A 21,458-nucleotide genomic window follows, 5' to 3' on the forward strand; every position below is an offset into this window, starting at 1 on the left:
TTAATTTCTGGCTAAGAGTTGCAAAATTTCTAAAATTCTCTGTACTTCTTCCACACTGAGAATAATATCCTAGCAAAGACTTAACAATGACCCATGAAACTTGTGAACGTGATAGTATTCATATTGCATTACCTGGTGATGATATTCCTTTTTTTTTTTTTTCAGTTAAGTAGAAACTATCCTTAATCTCTGTGGCTTCAGCTCACAGAGCCGAAGGTTCCACTCAATAAAATGTTAGTGAGAGGAATTAAGACGTGTTGTGTGTATGCCAAGTTGCTTCAGTCACATACAACCCTCTGTGACCCTATGGACTGTAACCCACCAGGTTCCTCTGTCCAGGGGATTACCCTCTGTCCATAGAATTCTCTAGGCTGGAATACTGGAATGGGTTGTCATTTCCTACTTCAGGGGATCTTCCCAAACCAGAGATCGAACCCAGATCTCCTGCGCTGCAGGCAAATTCTTTACCATTTGAGCCACCAGGAAAGCCCTTCTTTTTCTAAACAAAAACAAATCAATATATTCAGAGTTCAATAATATAATTTCATGACATGGAAAATTAAGCATTTGGAATCAAGATCCTCAGTTTTCATAAAAGGCACATCAGAACATCATCTTTTATTCAATGACTATTTTTAACCTATCTGGTAACGTGAAGAGTGGGAAGAGTTATTCAAAATGTTTGTGGACTACTGAATAACCAGGATTCTGCCTTTTTCTATTGAGTGCCTTGGGAAATATTACACTACATATCTTTAATTTTCTTCTGATAACTTCAGGATCACTTCTGGGGAATGAGCCTTTGTCAGAAGGGAGAAAGGAATCAAATTTCCCTTTAATCTCATTAGGTCCCCAGGGTGCAAGCAGACTTTTCCAGAAGCTGTTTAGTGATTTTTACATGCTGTGTTTTTCCAACAGGAGACACTTTAAAGGAAAGAGGCGGGAGAAGGTGAGGGTGGAATGTTTCGAAAGAACAGCATGTATATTATCTGTGGTGAAACAGACCACCAGCCCAGGTGGGATGCATGGGTCAAGTGCTCGGGCCTGGTGGGCTGGGAGGACCCAGAGGAGTCGGGTGGAGAGGGAGGTGGGATGGGGGACCGGGATGGGGAATGCGTGTAGCTCTATGGCTGATTCATATCAATGTATGACAAAACCCACTGAAAAATAAAAAATTTTAAAAATAAATAAATAAATAAATTAAATTAAATAAAGGAAAGAGGCACTGGTAGCCTATCCATTCCGGACACTCCACCACAGGGCCTGGCGGGAGTTTATCCTGCCGTGAGTTCATCACGGGAGTGTATCCGGCTTGCTCTGCAGGGGAGGAAACCTAACAAGTCACGAAAAAGACATACCTGAGAGTCCAGCAAGCACCATGACCCAGAGCAAAATCTAGTCTGAACAGCACATGCTCTTGGCATAAAAGGCAGGAATCAGAAATAATTACTTTATAGGAAATTTACTGTAAAGGACTTTTAAACCTTTACCTGAAATTTTCTTATCTCAAAATGGCATATTTCTGAAGATTCTTTTTATTACATAACTGTCACAGATCTCCTCATGGTTTAGTTCCCTGGGAAATAACATGTATCTTTAATATTGTATTATTTTTTCAAATCTGTTGGGTTTAAACTCAAAGAACAAGTTATTAAAGACTCATGACAGCAAATGTAATTCCAAACAACCTTAACAAAATAAATCCACATTTAGAGACATATTTGCATTTGATTATATTCTAACTCCTTTTCATCTCGTTTCCTTCAAATTAGCTTTTGGACCTTCAAAGAGAATATACTTTTTTTGCATTCATTTGAACATCTTTTCTGGTTTAGAACTTGCCTCAAGGGAAAACCTTGAAAGAAAATTAAAACTTCATTTTTAAAGCCTACATCAATTTATTAATATTTTAAAGCTTTTCAACACAGTTGTATTCACAAATTGGATTTGCAGTGTTTGATATACAACAATTGTTTTATTCCCACTTCAAGTGCTCCACTGTTTTCAAGCTTGTTAATTAAATGTTTTATTTAAAAAAACTGTGCAAGTTTCTCAAAACTTCATCTGCACCTGCTCCATAAATGAAAAGACGTCCTTGGAACAACTCCAGTTTATTAAGTGGGAAGCCATTTATTTCACACAAGAATTCAGTCTTTTACCTGTAAGCTTTAACATGAGTTACTATGAATTGTATTCTTTCACCTTTTATCTGTTGTCAATTAATACAAGCATTTCAGTGTATAGAGGGGGAAAAGACATGTCATTTGGAATGTCACTTCCATTGCCTGATGCTCCCATGTGTGCACTCAACTGGCATCTCTGTAAAGCTATTTGGTGGTTTTACCTTTCAGCCTGCCCCTTTTGGTCTTTCCCATCATCCTCTTCCCAACAAAACTGTGCAGTGTGATCTGATGAGATGAGATATATGGTGAAGCAGATCTATGGCTCCATTGTGTGGAGCAGTAAAACCACTACCACATCCTAGAAATCTTCACAGCGAAGCCCAAATTAGTAAACTACTTTTAATAGCATAGCAAAGTAGTGAGAAAGCTGGCATAATTTGTTTACAGATTGGACCTGGGGCCTGAGAGAAAGAAAGGCGTTAAGGATGACCCCCAAATAGAGACTTGAGTAACTGAAAGAAACCTCATTTACTAAGGAAAAACCAAGAGGAGGAACACCTTTGAGGGGGGGGAATCAGGACTTTAATAAAAGGAGAGAGAAAAGAAATGAAACACAACAATCCTATAGAACTGCTGAGACCTTATTCATTCTTGCCAGAAGCACTTGAAATTGGTAAGATTAAACACCACTAAAGACAAGTGCTCAGGGAATGGATTTTGGTCACAGGTCAATCTAAGATGCCTGAGTACCACAATTCCAATACCCATCTACCTTTACTTAGCAAACAAAGTTCATAGCTTCTGCTAAAAGAACTGCCAGGACTCAAAAATATCAGCAATATGCAATTGTCCCTTGGTGTCTATGAGGGATTGGTTCCAAATCCCTTATAGAAAATGATAAAATATTTGTATATAAATTATGAACATTCCCCCCATATACTTTAACCTCTAGATTACTTATAATACCTAATACAATGTAAATAACTGACCATGTGCAGAAAACTCAGGTTTTGCTTTTTGAAACTTTCTAGAATTTTTTTTCAAATACTTTTTATCTTAGGTTGTTTAAATCCATGGATGTGAAACCCTCAGAAACCGAGGGTTCAACTCTATTGTCAAGTTCTTACAAAGTAGATTATAAAGTTACATAATGTCTATTTTTATGTAAAAAACACATTTGTCCATATACATGAACAGAGAAGAGTCAGGAAAGTAATAGACCAAAGCATTAACATTGTTTTTCACCAGGCAAAGTGACACTATGGGCATTTTTAAATGTTTTCTTTTCGCTTGTTTGAACTTTCTGGTTTTTCTGCAATGAATATGTACTTCATTTCTGACTTGAAAGAATGAATTTTTCAAAAATATTTTTCAAGATGTTTTAGATTGTTTTATATGGAATACAAGCAGTAAATAGTAGGGAAAAAGTTTTCTACATCATTAACTGAATCAGTAAAATAAATCAAGGAATATTTTAGAAGCTATGCATAGTATTTCATAAATAGCTTTAAAGATATTTGATAATCATAAGAAATTGTATTATAAAGTTTTTAAGGATATGAAAATATCCATATCTCATGTATTTTCCTTTTTTCTGAGGTCATAAGCAACTGACATTGCTTTATAACTAACTTTTTTTATATATAACTTGCTAATCCAGACATCTGAGAGCTTCCTTGGTGGCTCAGTTGTAAAGAATCCACCTGCCTGTTTTTCAGAGAGCTAGAACAAATAATTTCACAATTTGTATGGAAATACAAAAAAAAAATAAAAATCTCAAATAGCTAAAGCAATCTTGAGAAAGAAGAATGGAACTGGAGGAATCAACCTGCCTGACTTCAGGCTATACTACAAAGCTACAGTCATCAAGATAGTATGGTACTGACACAAAGACAGAAATATAGATCAATGGAACAAAATAGAAAGCCCAGAGGATAAATCCATGCACCTATGGACACCTTATCTTTGACAAAGGAGGCAAGAATATACAATGGAGAAAAAACAATCTCTTTAACAAGTGGTGCTGAGAAAACTGGTCAACCACCTGTAAAAGAATGAAACTCGAACACTTTCTAACACCATACACAAAAATAAACTCAAAATGGATTAAAGATCTAAAGACCAGAAACTATAAAACTCCTAGAGGAAAACATAGGCAAAACACTCTCTGACATAAATCACAGCAGGATTCTCTATGACTCACCTCCCAGAGTAATGAAAATAAAAGCAAAAATAAAAAATTGGACATAATTAAACTTAAAAGCTTTTCACAATGAAGGAAACTATAAACAAGGTGAAAAGACAGCCCAGAATGGGAGAAAATAATAGCAAATGAAGCAACTGACAAAGAATTAATCTCAAAAATATACAAGCAGCTCCTGCAGCTCAATTCCAGAAAAACAAATGACCCAATCAAAAAATGGGCCAAAGAACTAAACAGACAGTTCTCCAATGAAGACAGATGGCTAACAAACACATGAAAAGATACTCAGCATCACTCATTATCAGAGAAACGCAAATCAAAACCACAATGAGATACCATCTCACGCCAGTCAGAATGGCTGCTATCAAAAAGTTTACAAACAATAAATGCTGGAGAGCGTGTGGAGGAAAGGGAACCCTTTTACACTGTTGGTGGGAATGCAAACTAATATAGCCACTATGGAGAACAGTGTGGAGATTCCTTAAAAAACTGGAAATAGAACTGCCATACAACCCAGCAATCCCACTGCTGGGCATACACACCAAGGAAACCAGGAAAAGAGACACGTGTACCCCAGTGTTCATCACGGCACTGTTTACAATAGCTAGAACACGAAGCAACCTAGATGTCCATCGCCAGATGAATAGATAAGAAAGCTGTGGTACATATACACAATGGAATATTACTCAGCTATTAGAAAGAATGCATTTGAATCAGTTCTAATGAGGTAGATGAAACTGGAGCCTATTATACAGAGTGAAGCAAGTCAGAAAGAAAAACACCAATACAGTATATAAACACACATATATGGAATTTAGAAAGATGGCAATGATAACCCTATATGCGAGACAGCAAAAGAGACACAGATGTAAAAAACAGACTTTTGGACTCTGTGGGAGAAGGCGAGGGTGGGATGATTTGAGAGAACAGCATTGAAACATGTATATCACCATATGTGAAATAGGTCGCCAGTCCAGGTTCAATGCATGAGGCAGGGTGCTCAGGGCTGGTGCACTGGGATGACCCTGAGGGATAGGATGGGGAGGGAGGTGGGAGGGGGGTTCAGGATGGGGTCACATGTACACCCAAGGCTGATTGATGTGAATGTATGGCAAAAACACCACAATATTGTAAAGTAATTAGCCTCCAATTAAAATAAATTAATTTACAACCACAAAAGAATCCACCTGCCAATGCAGAAGACCCCGGGTTTGATCCCTGGGTTGGGAAGATCCCCTGAAGAAGAAAATGGCAACCCACTGCAGTATTCTTCCCTGAGAAATCCCATGGACAGAGGAGCCTGGGGGGCTGCAGTCCACTTGGTCACAAAAGAGTTGGACACGACTTAGTATCTAACAACAACAATCCAGACATTTGAACCCACCTTGGACTCCCTAATATCTCTTCATTATCTCGACCATTTCATACTGTTTTTTTAAAAAAATCATTAAGGTGTAGTTGCTTTACAGTGTTGAGCTAGTTTCTGAAGCTGGTAAGTATGTGCTGCTCTAACCCCCAAGCACTGTCTCCACAGGCCTGCTGGACCTCTGGGATCCATCCTGCCATCTGATACACGTGGAACAAGTGAAAGCTTCCCTCATCTCACTCTGAAAGTAAATCATCATCGACATTGAGTTTAAAACTGGGTAATCACGCCTTCTCTTGGATTCCCATGGGACTTCGTATTTCTGAAATCCTTGGTTACCTGCCTGAATCCTTTCCCAAACTGTGAACCCCTTAACAGCCTCCCACATAGCCTTTCTGATTCCACTCTTGCCTCACTCCACAAATTTTTCTCTACTTATCAGCCAAAGTGGTCTTTTGACCATCCATGTGTTTGTAGCCTTTGTGACTGCATAGCATCTGGCATTAACCAGGCATTCAGTAAATATTTCAGGAACAAGTGAATCAAAGAGTGAACAAAAGAATCCACAAATGAATGAATGCTGGACTTTATAATGCAGGTACACAAGTTTTTGTTTTTATAAGTAATATATATGCAAAGATATTTTAATCTATTATAATACCCCACATATCAATATTATTTCATATGAAAAGTTAGAAAATACTAAAAAGCATTTTCAATAGATGTTATATGATATCTGAACATAGTTAATAAAAAATAAATTATGTTAGCTATCTAACTATAGATAATAAATCTATGAAAGGAGAAAAAGTTGTAAGTTTACTTTTAATTCGAAGGAAAATGATTATTCTATTATTGCCCTTGCGATGTACAGACAGCAGACATAAAACCACCTGATCCCATCACTAAACAGAAAAAAAAACTGCTTTATTTTCTGTCTTCTACCTTGCTTTCATAGGACAAAGCCACCATTAATGGGGAAAAAAGGTACATGTTCATACAGGATACATTATTACCTGCCAGTCAGAGGAGTTGCAGGTAATTGGTTGTTGGCTTAAAGATACTTTTTATTTTTTGTTTGTTGGTTTGGTTTGTTTCTGCATGGGTTTTTTTTTTTCAGTTTTTATTTGTATAAAGACACCATGTTTTTTGATCAAGAGCCACTTCCCCATGTACAGATGTCCACTGGCTTGCCCAAATTCTGTTTGCCTGCTCTAGGTATAAAGGGCAGAGAACACAGGCAGCGGGCTTCCAGAGCACTGTGCTCCCCGTCCGAGAAGGCCTGGGCGACGACATGTCACAAGACACCTGCCTCTAGGCTCCCCAACCAACCAGGAGGAAGCTGAGCAGAACAAATCCAGGAATAAAAAACCTCGACTCTTCATGCAAGGACAAAAGGTGCTTATTAGGCATACCAGGAAGGTTCTTTTATCACTGGTAATTACATATAAATTGGGGACATATGACAAGAAAAAATCATTTCCCTCTTCATTTACTTAAAAATGTGATTTCTGCAGTCATTATATAATTACTGGTATTTTTCAGTAACATTATTAGGAATAAATGGGCTACTGTTTCTGAAATTATCATAAAGATAAAAATACTGAAACTTCCTTGTGAGAACTGGTTGAGTAGGTGGAAAGGGGAAAATGGTCCATTTCTCTAAAACAGAAAACTGAACTTTCTTCTATGGCAAAAGGGATCAATCTGCCATTTTTCACCTTTAAGAAAGCAGTTCCTCCTATTTCTCACATATTCTCTCAAGCCCTCCATCTTGCCTAATTCCACCCACAAGCTTCCTATTCTCTTTTACTGCTGATCTGTTAGAAAAATTTCCCTAGGCCTTAGCATCCCTCTGTTTCATGCTTTCTGGACTACATGGTACTCAAGAAAATAGGAAACAGGGCTTCCCCGGTGGCTCAGTGGTAAAGAACCCGCCTATCAATGTGGCAGACATGGGTTTGATTGCTGGTCCAGGAAGATGCCACAAACCACAGAGCAAGTAAGCCCACGTGCCACAACTACCAAGTCTGCGCTCTAGAGCCCAGCAACCACGGCAATTGACTGCACGTGCCACAGCTGCTGAAGCCCCGCAGCCTAGAGCCTGCGCTCCACAGCAAGAAAAGCCACAGAAATGAGAAGCCCGCGCACCACAACTAGAGAACAGCCCCTACTTGCTGCAACGAGAGAAAAGACTGTACAGCAACAAAGATCCAGCACAGTCAAAAAATAAAGAGAATTTTAAAAAGAAAATAGGAGACAGCTTCTTGCTTTTATTTTTCTGGACTATTCTGAGGACTTAAGCAGAGTCATCCTCAACAAAAGTACAAAGCAGTGTCCTGTTTTCTCACATCTTCGACATTTTTCCTCCCCTGCCTTCTACCCTCTCAATAGTCTTCATTCTTGGAGACCTCCATAGAAAAACCTGAATCAAGTCCCAGGTATGCACAGGATCTGCGCCAATGGAAACCTCCTTCCCTCATCCAAGTTAAGAACTCCCAGTTCCGGACCCAACTACAGAGACAACAGGTAGTAAGCAACTAACAAAAAGATAAACACATTCCTGCTAATAGGTTCATCCCATGCTGGTCCCATCCTTGCTCTCAGATACCACCATACCTTAACCTTATCCGAGAATACCCTTGTTGGAGGTATCAGACACTAAGGCCAGAGAAGGGGAGACTATTTTCGTTGAGTCGACCTTTCAGCTCTTCTCAAATCATACCACACAAACATAAAAACTATGCCAAGGCATAAAGCTGACACTGTATATAACTGTCATTACCTCAAAAGTTTACAGCTTTCTGGGAGAAAGGAAGAAGGAGGGAAATCTCCCTCTGGGTCCAGGCTATTTCGCAAAGCAGCATCAGGATTAAAACAACAGCCAGCTTACAGCTGTGCCAAGAATTTAGCCATAGCTCCCAGGGGAAGTGGGAGTGAATTGGTTAATGCTGCAGAGACCAGAAGAAATACCAAATGCAGAAGTAATGGTGGAACTGCGGCTGCTGCTGCTAAGTCGCTTCAGTCGTGTCCAACTCTGTGCGACCCCACAGACGGCAGCCCACCAGGCTCCCCCGTCCCTGGGATTCTCCAGGCAAGAACACTGGAGTGGGTTGCCATTTCCTTCTCCAATGCATGAAAATGAAAAGTGAAAGTGAAATCACTCAGTTGTGTCTGACTCCTAGCCACCCCATAGACTGCAGCCTATCAGGTTCCTCCGCCCATGGGATCTCCCAGGCGAGAGTACTGGAGTGGGTTACCGTTGCCTTCTCCGAATGGTAGAACTAGAAAACCACAAATCTGCACCCCCAATTCTGCATCCCCAATATCTGAACAAGTTTCATCAATGGCTGCTAAAACCATTAGTTGAGATGACCACACCTAAATCCAATCATCAATTTTCACATCACTAGAAATGGGACACACATGCTCCACATTTCCTTAACAAAATAAGATATAGCATCACCTAAGAATTATTCTTTCTCCCTCCCCCAAATAAAAACCCTGAACCCTAATCTAATCATCCCTCTAGCTGTAACCTCCAGAAAATATGAAGGGTAAAGGAATGTGTTAAATAACATCATGGGGAAACAATCTGAAGAAGGCAAACTGAGAAAGTGGGCAAAGGACAAATGACTTGATTTCTTCAACAAATGAAAGTGGTAGGGTGGGGATGAGAGAGAGGGAGGGAGAGCTGTTATAAACATAATAGGACTTTAAAAACATACATCAGTGCAATGAGTAGACCTGTTCAGATCCCAGTTCAAATATTAGTTTTCGTTGTTGATTGTTCAGTCACTAAGTAGTGTCTGAGTCTTTTGTGACCCATGGACTAGGGGATACTCCTGACCCAGGAATCAAACCCACATTTTCTGCATTGGCAGGTGGATTCTTTACCACTGCTGCTAAGTCACATCAGTCGTGTCCAACTCTGTGTGACCGCATAGACGGCAGCCCACCAGGCTCCCCCGTCCCTGGGATTCTCCAGGCAAGAACACTGGAGTGGGTTGCCATTTCCTTCTCCAATGCATCAAAGTGAAAAGTGAAAGTGAAGTCGCTCAGTCATGTCCGACTCTTAGCCACCCCACGGACTGTAGTGTACCAGGCTCCTCCATCCATGGGATTCTCCAGGCAAGAGTACTGGAGTGAGTTGCCATTGCTTTCTCCCCATTACCACTGGGAAGCCCAATTCAAACATACTCAAATATATTCAACCTTAAAAAGATATCTTTCAGAACACCTGATAAATTTGAACATGGACTGGGTATTAGATGATATTATGGGAAAACTGTCAGTTCTGGCGGGTGCTGAGTATTAATGCGCTTTCTAGTGGCGCTAGTGGTAAAGAATCCACCTGCCAATGCAGGAGACCCAGGAGACACGCATTCAATTCCTGGGGTGGGAAGATCCCCTGGAGAAGGAAATGGCAACCCACTCCAGTATTCTTGCCTGGAAAATCCCACAGAGAGAGGAGCTTAGCGAGCTATAGTCTATGAGGTCAAAAAAGTGTCGGACATGACTGAGCGACTAAACAACGACGACAGAGTATTAACAGGTGAACGGATACAATGCTGGGAATTTAAAATATTAAAAACAAAAGCAACTGAAACAAGGCTGGTAAAACATTGGTGGGGGGTGCTCAATTTACTATTCTCTCAACTTTGGGAATATTTAGAAAACTTCCACAGTAAAATGTTTTTTGGTTGTTTGGTGTTTTTTAAGTTAATGCACATGCATGTATAGTAGTCATAATAGGTAGTCATATCCCGCCTCCTCATTGTTTTAAGGCCTGATTTAATTCAGAAGATCCAGATAATCAAAGGAAGAGACAGTTCTTTGCACAAACCATAAAGAAGATAAATCGGCAGCTCAGCCAGGTGTTTAGAAGCCGGCAGCAGCAAGCAGAATAGGGAGGGTTGTGTGAAACTTTGGGATCTTTCACAACTGCCTTGACAAAGACAACGTTCCGAAGTTCCCCACCCTGAGCACAGACCTGCTGGCCGGTTTCCGACTCCTCATTGCCAGCTGGCTGCAAGGGTCTCAGAGCCTGCGCCCCCGGCTCCCATGAGCAGAGGGCAGGAAAAAAAGAGGCGGCTCTACTTGCAGATGGAGTCGACCATCTCTGAGCCAGCTGGCCTCCTCCTCCTAGAGCTCCACACAGGGAGGCCCGGGGGGCTGACGCTCCTTGCCCCGAGCTTGCCAGCCTGCAGACACTCACTGCCATGGCACCAGGGGCCTGGGACCCAGCCACTCTCCACCCACAGTGAACAATTCTACGGGATGGAGCAGAATGATCGTTATTTATTTCTAAAAAAGAAAATGTAAATTGGGAAAATGAATGTGTCTAAGTACGAGATATAGTTAACTTTGCTTGATATGATAGTACAGCTGTGGAGGAAAATGTTCTTGGTGCCCACTAAACTATGAAGGGGTAGTATGTCATGACAACTCTAATGGACTTTAAAATACTTCAGCAATGAAAAATACCAACATGTTAACAATTACTAAATATCAATAACATCATAGAACTAGACTTAAAGTAGAATTAGGAAAGGCAGCATGGTGCAAGTGAGAATATGCGTAAGCCTAGCACAACTGCTTTCACATTTTACATATTACTTCCAGGCTTTAAACTAAAAAACCGTATATTCTGGAATAATTGCAATCATAATTGTATTCAGCTTTTTCCAGTTAATATTTTCATAGAGAGTTTTCCACTGTGTTATCTTCATAATTATTTTAACATTATTTCATAATGTGCCATAACACTGATATTCCCCTAAATAAAACTATAGCTTGTTTATGACCATATCACCCTGAACCTGCCAGGTCTCATCGAAACAACCATATCTTAATTTTGAACACTTCATTGCTTTTTTCTATAGGATTTATTGCTGCAGTGAAAAACCATGTGCATATAGCTTTATGCTTTTGTTAAAATGTTTCTCTAGAATAAATCCTCAGAAATGTGAGTTCTGAGCCCATATACATAGCCCCGGCAAATTATCCATGTTGCTGGACAGATGACTTTAGTGACATCGGCAAAATGTATTTGCATCAATTTCAGAAGATTACTATTGTTTTCTTAAATTTAAGAATCTTTTCATGTGCATGTCTTTGATTTCTATGAAAAAGAATATGTTTGTACATCTCTGTTTACCAGAAACTTGGTTAATATTTGCCATTTAGTTATTGGAACTATGAAGCTTTCTCATAAATTTCAATGAGCTATTTATATATTGCTATTACCTTTTGTTATTGAGAAAACTAATATCTTCCTTGGACGACAGCTGTGTTCTTTATTTAATTTTGATATTCAAATGCATCAGGCTTTATTTCGCAACAAAACAGAGTATCTCTAAGATCATCTTGACCTAAACTGCATTTTCCAAAAGCCCACTGAAAGTGTGGTACTACTGAACACTCTGTAACTGACCTACCAGGAGTACACTTGACTCACTCTTGCTCACACAATCCTCCCAATGGTACCTCCTAGCTATTCAACTCTATCCTCTCCTCTCCACCCCTATTACCAAAGTATCACATCATATGTCACCTGAAATGTTGAATACAACTGCCTCCTAACTGGTCTCCCTGCCTCCCACACAAATGTGTTGCAATGCAAACTGTCTGTCCATATGGCTTACATCTTCCAGAGACCCTCCCTTTATGGCCCCTGCACAACTGTTGCATCTCTCAAAAACAATTAGCCAACACTCTTCGAATATTTACCTGTGCTAAGCACTTTGCAAACATTACTTTAATTAACCTTCACAAGAATGCCTTAAATACAACACCGTTGTTCCCATTTTACAGATGAGTATGCTGAGGCATATAGAAGTAACATCATTTGACCAAATTCCCACAACTGGGAAGATGCAGAGCCAGTATTGTAAACGCTGTTGGTGGTGGTGGTCAGTTGCTCAGCTGTGTCTGACTCTTTGCAACCCCATGGACAGCAGCACACAAGTTTCCCTGTCCTTCACCAACTCCCGGAGTTTATTCAAACTCATGTTCATTGAGTCGGTGATGCCCTCCAACCATCTTGCCCTCTGTCGTCCCCTTCTCCTCCTGCCTTCAATCTTTCCCATCATCAGGGTCTTTTCTAAAGAGTCGGCTCTTTGCTGACACATATGCTGAGGCATATAGAAGTTACATTATTTGACCAAGTTTGCAGAACTGGGAAGATGCAGAGCCAGGATTATAAACACAGCTCTGCCTAACTCCAAAGCCCAGAAATATCGTCTTAATCACTGTACCACACTTCCTCAGAGATGGATCCTCACCTTTCAGTAGACTGTCTGCTTGCCACTCTGCCCACCAGCAGCACAGAACTGCCTCGAATTTCTCTCATACATCTGTGCTGCTTCTCCAATCATTCTCTTCCCTCAAGCTATTCTGTCTGTTGGAAATGTCCTTCCATCTCTCTTGACACATGCCCTCTATGACTCCTACCCATCTTTTAAGACTCAGTTCAGGTGTCACCTCCTTTGAGAAGCTTTTCCCTATTTTAACTCCTTCCCCACCCTTCCCCTCTTCTTTATCTGACCAAAGAGGTATCCTTCTTCTGTACTTATCTCCATCATTATACCCAGCACATTGTGTTGTCAATATCTGTTCCCGTGTTTGCTTCCTCCACTAGACCACAAGCAGCTGGAGACCATCTGAACCATCCTGTGACCCCGGCCAGTACAATGCCTGGCATGTAGCAGGCCCTCAGTTCTTCAACACAGTGCCCAGAAGACTGAGAAATTCAAAGAGCATTTGATCAATTAGCTCTTGAATTCTTGCTGAATATCTAAGTATCGTACCAGGGATATTATAAAAAGCAAATAACATATTTCATGTGCAATATGTGCAGTTGACAAAATAACTAAGTGACCAAAAAGTCCCACAGACTATCTGCTGTGGAAATTCAAGGAGGAAAAGCCCACCTTGGGCTGTGACAGTCAGAGAAAACTACAGAGAAGAGGAGAGGTTTTAAACGAGGGCTGAAAGATGATGAGGCTCAGAAAGCAAAGCCACAGAGCAATCATTTAAGTCTAATGTTTGAGGAAATGTCTAGGCTGAGGACCATGGCAAGCGATGAGATTCAAAGCTGAGAAGATGCTCTTCTTCCTCTTGATCTTGTAAATTCATCTTTGTAAGTTCAGCCATTCCCTTATCTAAGTGCAAGATACCAGATTTAAGTTTTATTCCCAAGCACTTAGCCTTCCAATGATGAGCATCTCAGAACTCTCGGATTATATCCTAGGACAGAAAATCATGGAAATGTTTCTAAATAAATTAAAAACCAAGAGACTGTTAGATCATGAGATGCACAATAATGATAAAATGTCAGAAACATGTGCAACCCCAGGTAATGAATTCAATGACTATCCTAAGGTCATAGAGGTCTCCCTACAAAATACATGTCATTCTGTTTACATCAAACACTGAAAACTCATTTACAAGTGAATGTCATTTTTATCTTTGTTCCATGGCCAAGTGCATCTCATTTGCATTCGTTTGTTTCCTTACTGGAGTGCCTGCCACTGTTCCACAGCTGGTGTGGGGTTGCACTCTGTACCTGCTACTTACCATAGGCCCACACTCCAATCACCCAGTTACAGATCTGAGTCATAATCCCAAAGCTGGTTCTGCATAAGGTATTTTTAAATAATACATATCATAGGGAAATCAAAACTTGATGTAGTGTAGATAGAAAAGAACTTTAAAGATTCAAGTACATGAGCCCACAAACATACACTTCCATGTTAGACTAGCATTAGGATTTCCCTGTTGCCTGGCCTAAAGTACAGTCCTATAGCTGAGTCTCCCTAAGGATTCTTTGCCAAGTTCCCAAAAGAACACAAGAATGTGATGGAGGCCCCATTGTTATCTCCCTTTGCACAATGTGGTCAAGAGGGAAAAGTGCTCTGAGTTTTCTAACCACAGAGAAAGGGAACAAGCTGAGCAGTCAGCCATACATCCATATCCTAGTGGTTGGTCTGGTTCAGATACTATCCTGGCCAGCTCAGTCTTCACTGACGGCCTCCCCACTATAATCAGAGTAGTGACACCTTCTGAAAAATAATCTGGTCCCACCTACAGAATCACTTAGCACAAGGTATTCATTGAAGCATTCTTTACAGAAAACCATCCACTTGTCCATCAACAGAACAATGGTTAAATAATCTATGTATGTTTACACTCTAGAATACTATACAGTAGATAAGGAAAAAGAATGAGGAAGCTCTCTTTGGACTGTTATGGAACTACATCCAGAGTATATTCTTAGAGGGGAAAAAATCCAAAAGGTACAGGGGAAAACACTTCAGCTTAAGAAAGGGAGGAAAATAAAAATATATCCATTTTTGCGTGTTTATACTCATAAAATAAACACTGGAAGTATACAAGAAACAAAAATAAATGTTTATGTAGTAAAGATCCAGATTTTGTACCTTCTGAAATTCACAGGCTTTTTTTGGTCGGGGGACCACTTTAAGAAAAGACAAAATTAGATCCAAGTCTTAGAACAAGCTTGCTCCAGGGAGCTTCATAATAAATCTACCCCTGAAATGACTTCTAAAACTGGAATGTACAGAAATGAGGGAGGACTAAGGGGTCTAAATATAAACCTATTTATACCTATTTATCTTTGAACATGTGAACATAATATCCATTTAAAAAGCAAAATTAACTTTCTAAAAAATCCCTATATCCAGGCTTCAGTCATTCAAGGTCTCACTCCTTCTTCACCTCCTTCGTTATATCCCAATCTTCTTGTTCTAGTTTGGTTTCACTGTGCTGCCTTGCATCTACTGAGATTCTGCCTCAGTAATGATTCTGCCTCTACCCTTTCCAGATGGTAACGTACCTGGCATTCTAGTTTGATTGTGCCCCTGTGTTTCTCTCTTTCTGATCACCCTTGGTTCTACCATCAGCAGAGCAGCTTCAAGGCAGCCCTGTTCCACCCCTGCACCCTGCATGGCCCAGACTCCCAGGAATCCAGCCTGCTACTCATGAAAAGTTAGAAAATTGACTTAACTACACGACAGGTGATCAGTCCCAAGGGATGCTAGGACACTGGGGAAAAATTTTAGGTACTTACTCAGGAATTGGGTGCTTCCCTGGCAGTACACAGTTTGTCCTGAAATACTCAACAGAATAAAACTATCACATCTTCCTTTTTAGGGTCCTCAGGATAACAGGCGGTCTACTCTACACTCATCCCTATACACACATCTTTGTGTTTAATAAGACAAAGCTAGGCTAAACTAAACTGAGCCCAGACTTACATTTACCAAAATTCAAATAATTTCAAGTATATAATGAGGCAAAGATGGTCACTAACTTAACTCTGGTTCCAGCTGAAAAAGCCTAGGAACCATCATTCTTTCAGGCCACCTCATCATTGTCCTGTAAAACATTCACTTGATCCAGTTATAAAGTTTTCAGACTGAATTTTTGGATACATCCTATGTCAGATGACAGTGTTTTAAAGAGGACACATAGTGTGTTAAGAGTCAGGCTTGGATTTGACAAGCCTAGGAATGAATTCTACAACTATTTCTAGCTGGCTAGCTGGCTGAGCAACATACACTTCATTTCCCTTATCTGTAAAGCAGGTTGTTACAAAGATTAGATGAGATAGTGAAGATTTAATAAACTGAGTTATGGCCCAAAAGTACACTCAAGGCAAAGCTAATTTTTTTCTCACTTCATAAGAACATTGGCCAGTATGTGTAACAGGACGTTCCAAACTATTAAGTTACATCAACATCGGTAATACACACATTGATTTTGGAAACAAACCTAAGATGCAATATATATACAAGCACCTACAGATGCAAAGTTAGTACCCTGAATTCATGCTGAATTCACATTTCAGCATGTTAGCTTTAAATAATTGAGAAAGCTTACCCTATAAATACCCTCATGGATTTTCTTTCTCTGTGTCTTTTCGGTTGCTGAGGCCTTTCTTTCTCCAGCTTTCTGAAAATCACAAATAAACATATAAAATAGGACATCCTGTATTGACTCATTTCTCATTGGACTGACTTTTAGCATACCTGAAAGCATTTTGTTGCTCACAGATGTGTTCTGCTATGGTTCAATGCACTCAAGTAAGCTTAAACCTGACCTGGTCATGGCTCATTTTACCTTAAGGTGATAATTCAGGAATCAACTGCTCAGTGTCAAGTACAGAATCTTATCTTTCTGCCTGTTGTCAGGGATATTTTTTAAAAAAGATTAAAAACTATCTTTGACCTTCACCATGTTTTTATGTAAAGCCATCTGCTATTGCATCTCTCTTCACTGTATTTCCTGTCACATAAGACATTTCCACCTAAGGCTTTCTACTCAAATCACTGGAATTGAGTGTCTCCCATTCAAATACAACTTGCCATGGAACATTGGATCTTATATCATTCTCTACTTAAACTAACCTCCAGGAACATTACTGTACTGCCAACATCAAAAATAGGAAATACATATAGGAAACCATCTTCTACAATACTGAATTATGCTACAATACTGAATTATGTAAGTGTATGTGGATACCAAAAAGAGAGAGGGAATGTTCATGATATTTAGATATTGACTATATTTTATTTTTAATAAAGTTTCCTCTATGTGAAAATGTTCCTTTCAATTTGATTCGAATCACCCAAAAAAAAAAAAAAACCACCTCTTTTATGCTATCACATATTCTTTAACCAATTTGTGCTTTAATTTTTATTTATATGAAACGCTTAAAACGGAAATCATTAAAACATATTAAAATAAAATCGGTATCTTTAAAAGGTTTACCCATATACACTGAGTCCACACCCTCTCGATCCCTTTTGAAGGGCCCTCGTATCGTTTGCAAGCCAAAGGCATTGACAAGTTGTCTGTCCTACAACGGTTACACCTAATTTGAATTAAACTACAGTCGCAGATGACAGAAGCGCTCCTTTCATCTTTTGTAGGGAGGTCACCCACAGCCCAGAACGAGCGCCACGCTCCTTCTGGAACTAAACACGTTGGCCCCGCCGTCTGTTGAGTCCTCCCTTCACAACCCACACCTGGGTGGCCAAGGGTCACGTCTGACCTCCCAATGGCGCCAACGCCTCTGCACTCTTCCCTTTGGGGAAGCAGCAGATGGCATAAGGGCGCGCAGCGCTGGTGCCGCAGCTCAGTCACGGCGGGCCAGGACCACCGAAACAAGGACTAGTCCGGCGCCTGGGACTCCCTCGGTCGCCTGCTGGATGCCGCGGCGGTTTTCCCGCATCTCTCTGGCTTCCGGGCTCTCGGAACGTACACCTCAACGTGGCGAGACTCCCACACTTCTGCCCGGAACCCAGCCCCGGAAACCCTCGTTTCCAGGGAAAACGAAGGTGCAAGCAACACACACGCAGAGTGACGCCGCGACACTCACCCAAGTGATACGGGCACCGGGCCTGGGGTTCTCGCGAGGCGGCCCCCACCCGAGCTTCGTGCGCGACCAGCCCGCCACCAATAGCGACCCCGGCTCCAAGGGATGAGCCAATGGGAGCGCTCGAACTCAACGGGAGTAGCCAATCACCGCCCTCTCGGCTCTGGAACCCCACAGCCAGTTCTACTGCTGTTCCTCCAGCTCCCCGGAACTGCAGATCTAAACTGGAGGTCCACCGCTGCCCACCTTCTTCCATCAGAGTCTAGTCAGTAAATAAACTTTTCCTAGAGTAGAGCCTTAGGAAGTGGCACCTCTTGCTGTATGCTCCGTATAGGCAGGACCTCATCTCTTGTGCGTTCTTCTGCTAAAATTCATGGCTCACCTCAAGCACAGCCAAGCTTTCCAAAAATTAGTGAAAACTGAGGAGCATTCTTCTTCCCGTTCACGTAACCGCTATGAACCATTTAAATCGGTGTCTGAATTCAAAATAGAAAGATGAATTACTAAGAAGTTTGAAGAAATTTCTCTTCAGCAAAAGTGTGAAAGGCCTTTATTTACTGAAGTTGGCAAGAGTTTGTCTGGGGCTAGAAGTGAACCCAAGAGAGCGAGTGCCCTGCAGAAAAATGCTGATGAAAGGGCTTATCCCCTTATCTCGTTAGTTGATGTCTTCGAAATGAAACCACAGAGTTGCTAGAGGTTTGTAAATACTGTTTGAGGGCTCACTGCGTGTCAGACTTGATTCTAAAAGCAGTCTGCCTGAATTAACTCTCATTCAGTCTTCACAACGACCTTATTGCTTATTTCAATCTGTTTTATAGATGAGGAAATTGAGAAAGATTGGCCCAAGATATCAAGCAAGTGAGATGCGGAGGCAAGCCTACAACCTATGTATGGATGATTTATTCAGTTAGCAACACATTTTAGTATCCAAATTAACTAGGCTTAAACAATCCAGAGTCTTTCACTTCTAAGAGGTATGAATTCTCCTACTTTAAAAAATCTTTTGTTACAAACTATTCAGTTAAAATCTCAGAAACTTCCAGTGATTTTAGTGTAATTTTCACAGTTAGCTGCAGTCATCAGGATAAGGATTGAGGGTTGGGATGGTGAGAGTGGAGAGAAAGAGATACAAGACAGAAAAAGGTAACCTGAGAAATACTAAGACAACTAAGCCGCTTAAAATAAGTAGTGTCTTTACTGATTGGATGTCACCAATTTGATTTCATCATTAAAACAAATAATTGCATTAATTATGTATGACAGTGTGCAACATATGGACAGATACACAGGTTATCTGAGGTAACCTATGGAGAATTACAAATGATCTATGATTAAGAGTTTTTAAAATCTATGTTCAGTTTTCATTTTTATATTGAAATTTATTTTAGTAACAGATATCAATTAATAAGAGGAAAGTGGAAGTCTGGAAATTGTTTTATTAAATATTTATCAATTCTAAAATGTGTTTCCTTTCCAAACAATATTTATTTTTTTAAAGGCTATTTCACACAGAACAAGTTGTAGAACTTACTAATGAGCTAGGTAATTGGCGAAGGAAACATGGCTTTTATAGCAGATAAAACTTCCTTTGTCTCAAATCTGGGCAACCTTTCTCAGTTTCCATGAGGACTTACACAATCTGATTTCAGAAAATTTTTCCAGTATTTCTCTATAAGTGTGGATTTGGTTTTAAGCTTTGCCGCAAAGGGCAGGACCACTAAGTAGGCGGTGATAAGCAAATGAAATAGCAGATGCTTGGGTTCACTTCCAGTTCTGTGTGGCACGGCCATCACTAAACCTGGTAGCTCTGCGGAGAAGAATTTGCAAATAGCATAAGAATCCTCAATAGATGGTAGTATCATTGCCACCATATGTAAATGTTAATCCATGCATATTTTTTTGTTCCTCTTTGGGCTTCCTTTTACAAAGCAAAACATTTTCAGGTCAGCTGTGTATTTTCAGTTCAGTGTGTATGACTCTTTGTGACCCCATGGACTATACAGACCATGGCATTCTCTAGGCCAGAATACTCGAGTGGGTAGCCTTTCCCTTCTCCAGGGGATCTTCCCAACCCAGGGACTGAACCCAGGTCTCCCACATTGTGGCAGATTCTATACCATCTGAGCCATAAGGGAAGCCCAAGAATATTGGAGTGGGTAACCTATCCCTTCTCCAGTGGGTCTTTTTGACCCAGGAATCGAACTGGGGTCTCCTGCATTGCAGACAGATTCCTTACTAACTGAGCTATCAGGGAAGCCCAGCTGACACTTAAAAAAAAAAAAAAAAAGCCTATAATTCCAAGCATAAATTTTCCCATAGAAGAAAATTTTTTGCTAATCACAACCCACAGAACTTAGATGCCCTTCATCTCCCAGCCATGCTTCCTGCTGTGATGGGTTAGAAAAGTCCATACCAGCCATCCAGTGATTGAGGCTGTGTTCCCAAATGGAAGACTGCAGGTTGAAGACTGCCAAAGTACTAGGATGCAGAAAATTAAGCACATTTTTATCTGAATTAAAACATCAAGGTTATATCCAAGACCCTTTGGTGACCCACCAGAATTTTCCTGCCAATCTCAGGGAAGGGTGCTGCAGACCGGGGCTCTTAGGGTACCTGCCCTTAGTCAAGGGGTGTGACTAATCCTCCTCTTCCTACATAACTGCAGTGAAACCCCAGAGAGCATGTGGAGAAAGGAATGGGAGGTAGGGGAGAAGGTGTTTCCAGTTTTAGCCCATAAAATTATATTCTTTATGATATCCTTCCACTAGTTAGCATTAATTTTGTATACCCATAAATAAAGTCACTGCTCCTAAGTTTGCCTATTATGGGCCTCCCAGTAGTGACCTTGAAGAGTATTATTTCCTCTTCTGTAAAATGGGACCCATTCAGACAGCAGGAGATTGTTGAAAGATGTACTTGGGGTAGGGGGAACCTGGGAACCTACATAAAACAGATCAGCACTTCCAATAAAATAGATTCTTCTTTAATATTTGTTGAATGAATATTAAAATGTATGAATCATAAAAGCGCTATTCAAGTTTCCTGTTTTTGCTTTCCAAGGGAGGTTCTGTCAAAATGGTACATAACAAAAAATAGTGATTCTAGGGTTGCACAGTTCTTTTTGATGAGGAATATTGTGTGTGGGTGTGTTTTTTCTTGAAGGTCATTAGCTTCTTTCCATAAAGATGAAAACACAGCATGATTAACAATGGTTTCAGCAAACAATTGTTTTGCCTGCTATCTGGGAGCCTGTGAAATGCACGTATTGAAAATGATGTTTCCCTATTATAACAGTCCTTAAAATTTATTTCATGAATAATCAAAGCATTCATGTCCCCTGATTTATTGTATTATGGAGTCTCC

Source organism: Muntiacus reevesi, chromosome 19, assembly GCF_963930625.1.
Source record: "Muntiacus reevesi chromosome 19, mMunRee1.1, whole genome shotgun sequence".
Classification (NCBI taxonomy): domain Eukaryota; kingdom Metazoa; phylum Chordata; class Mammalia; order Artiodactyla; family Cervidae; genus Muntiacus; species Muntiacus reevesi.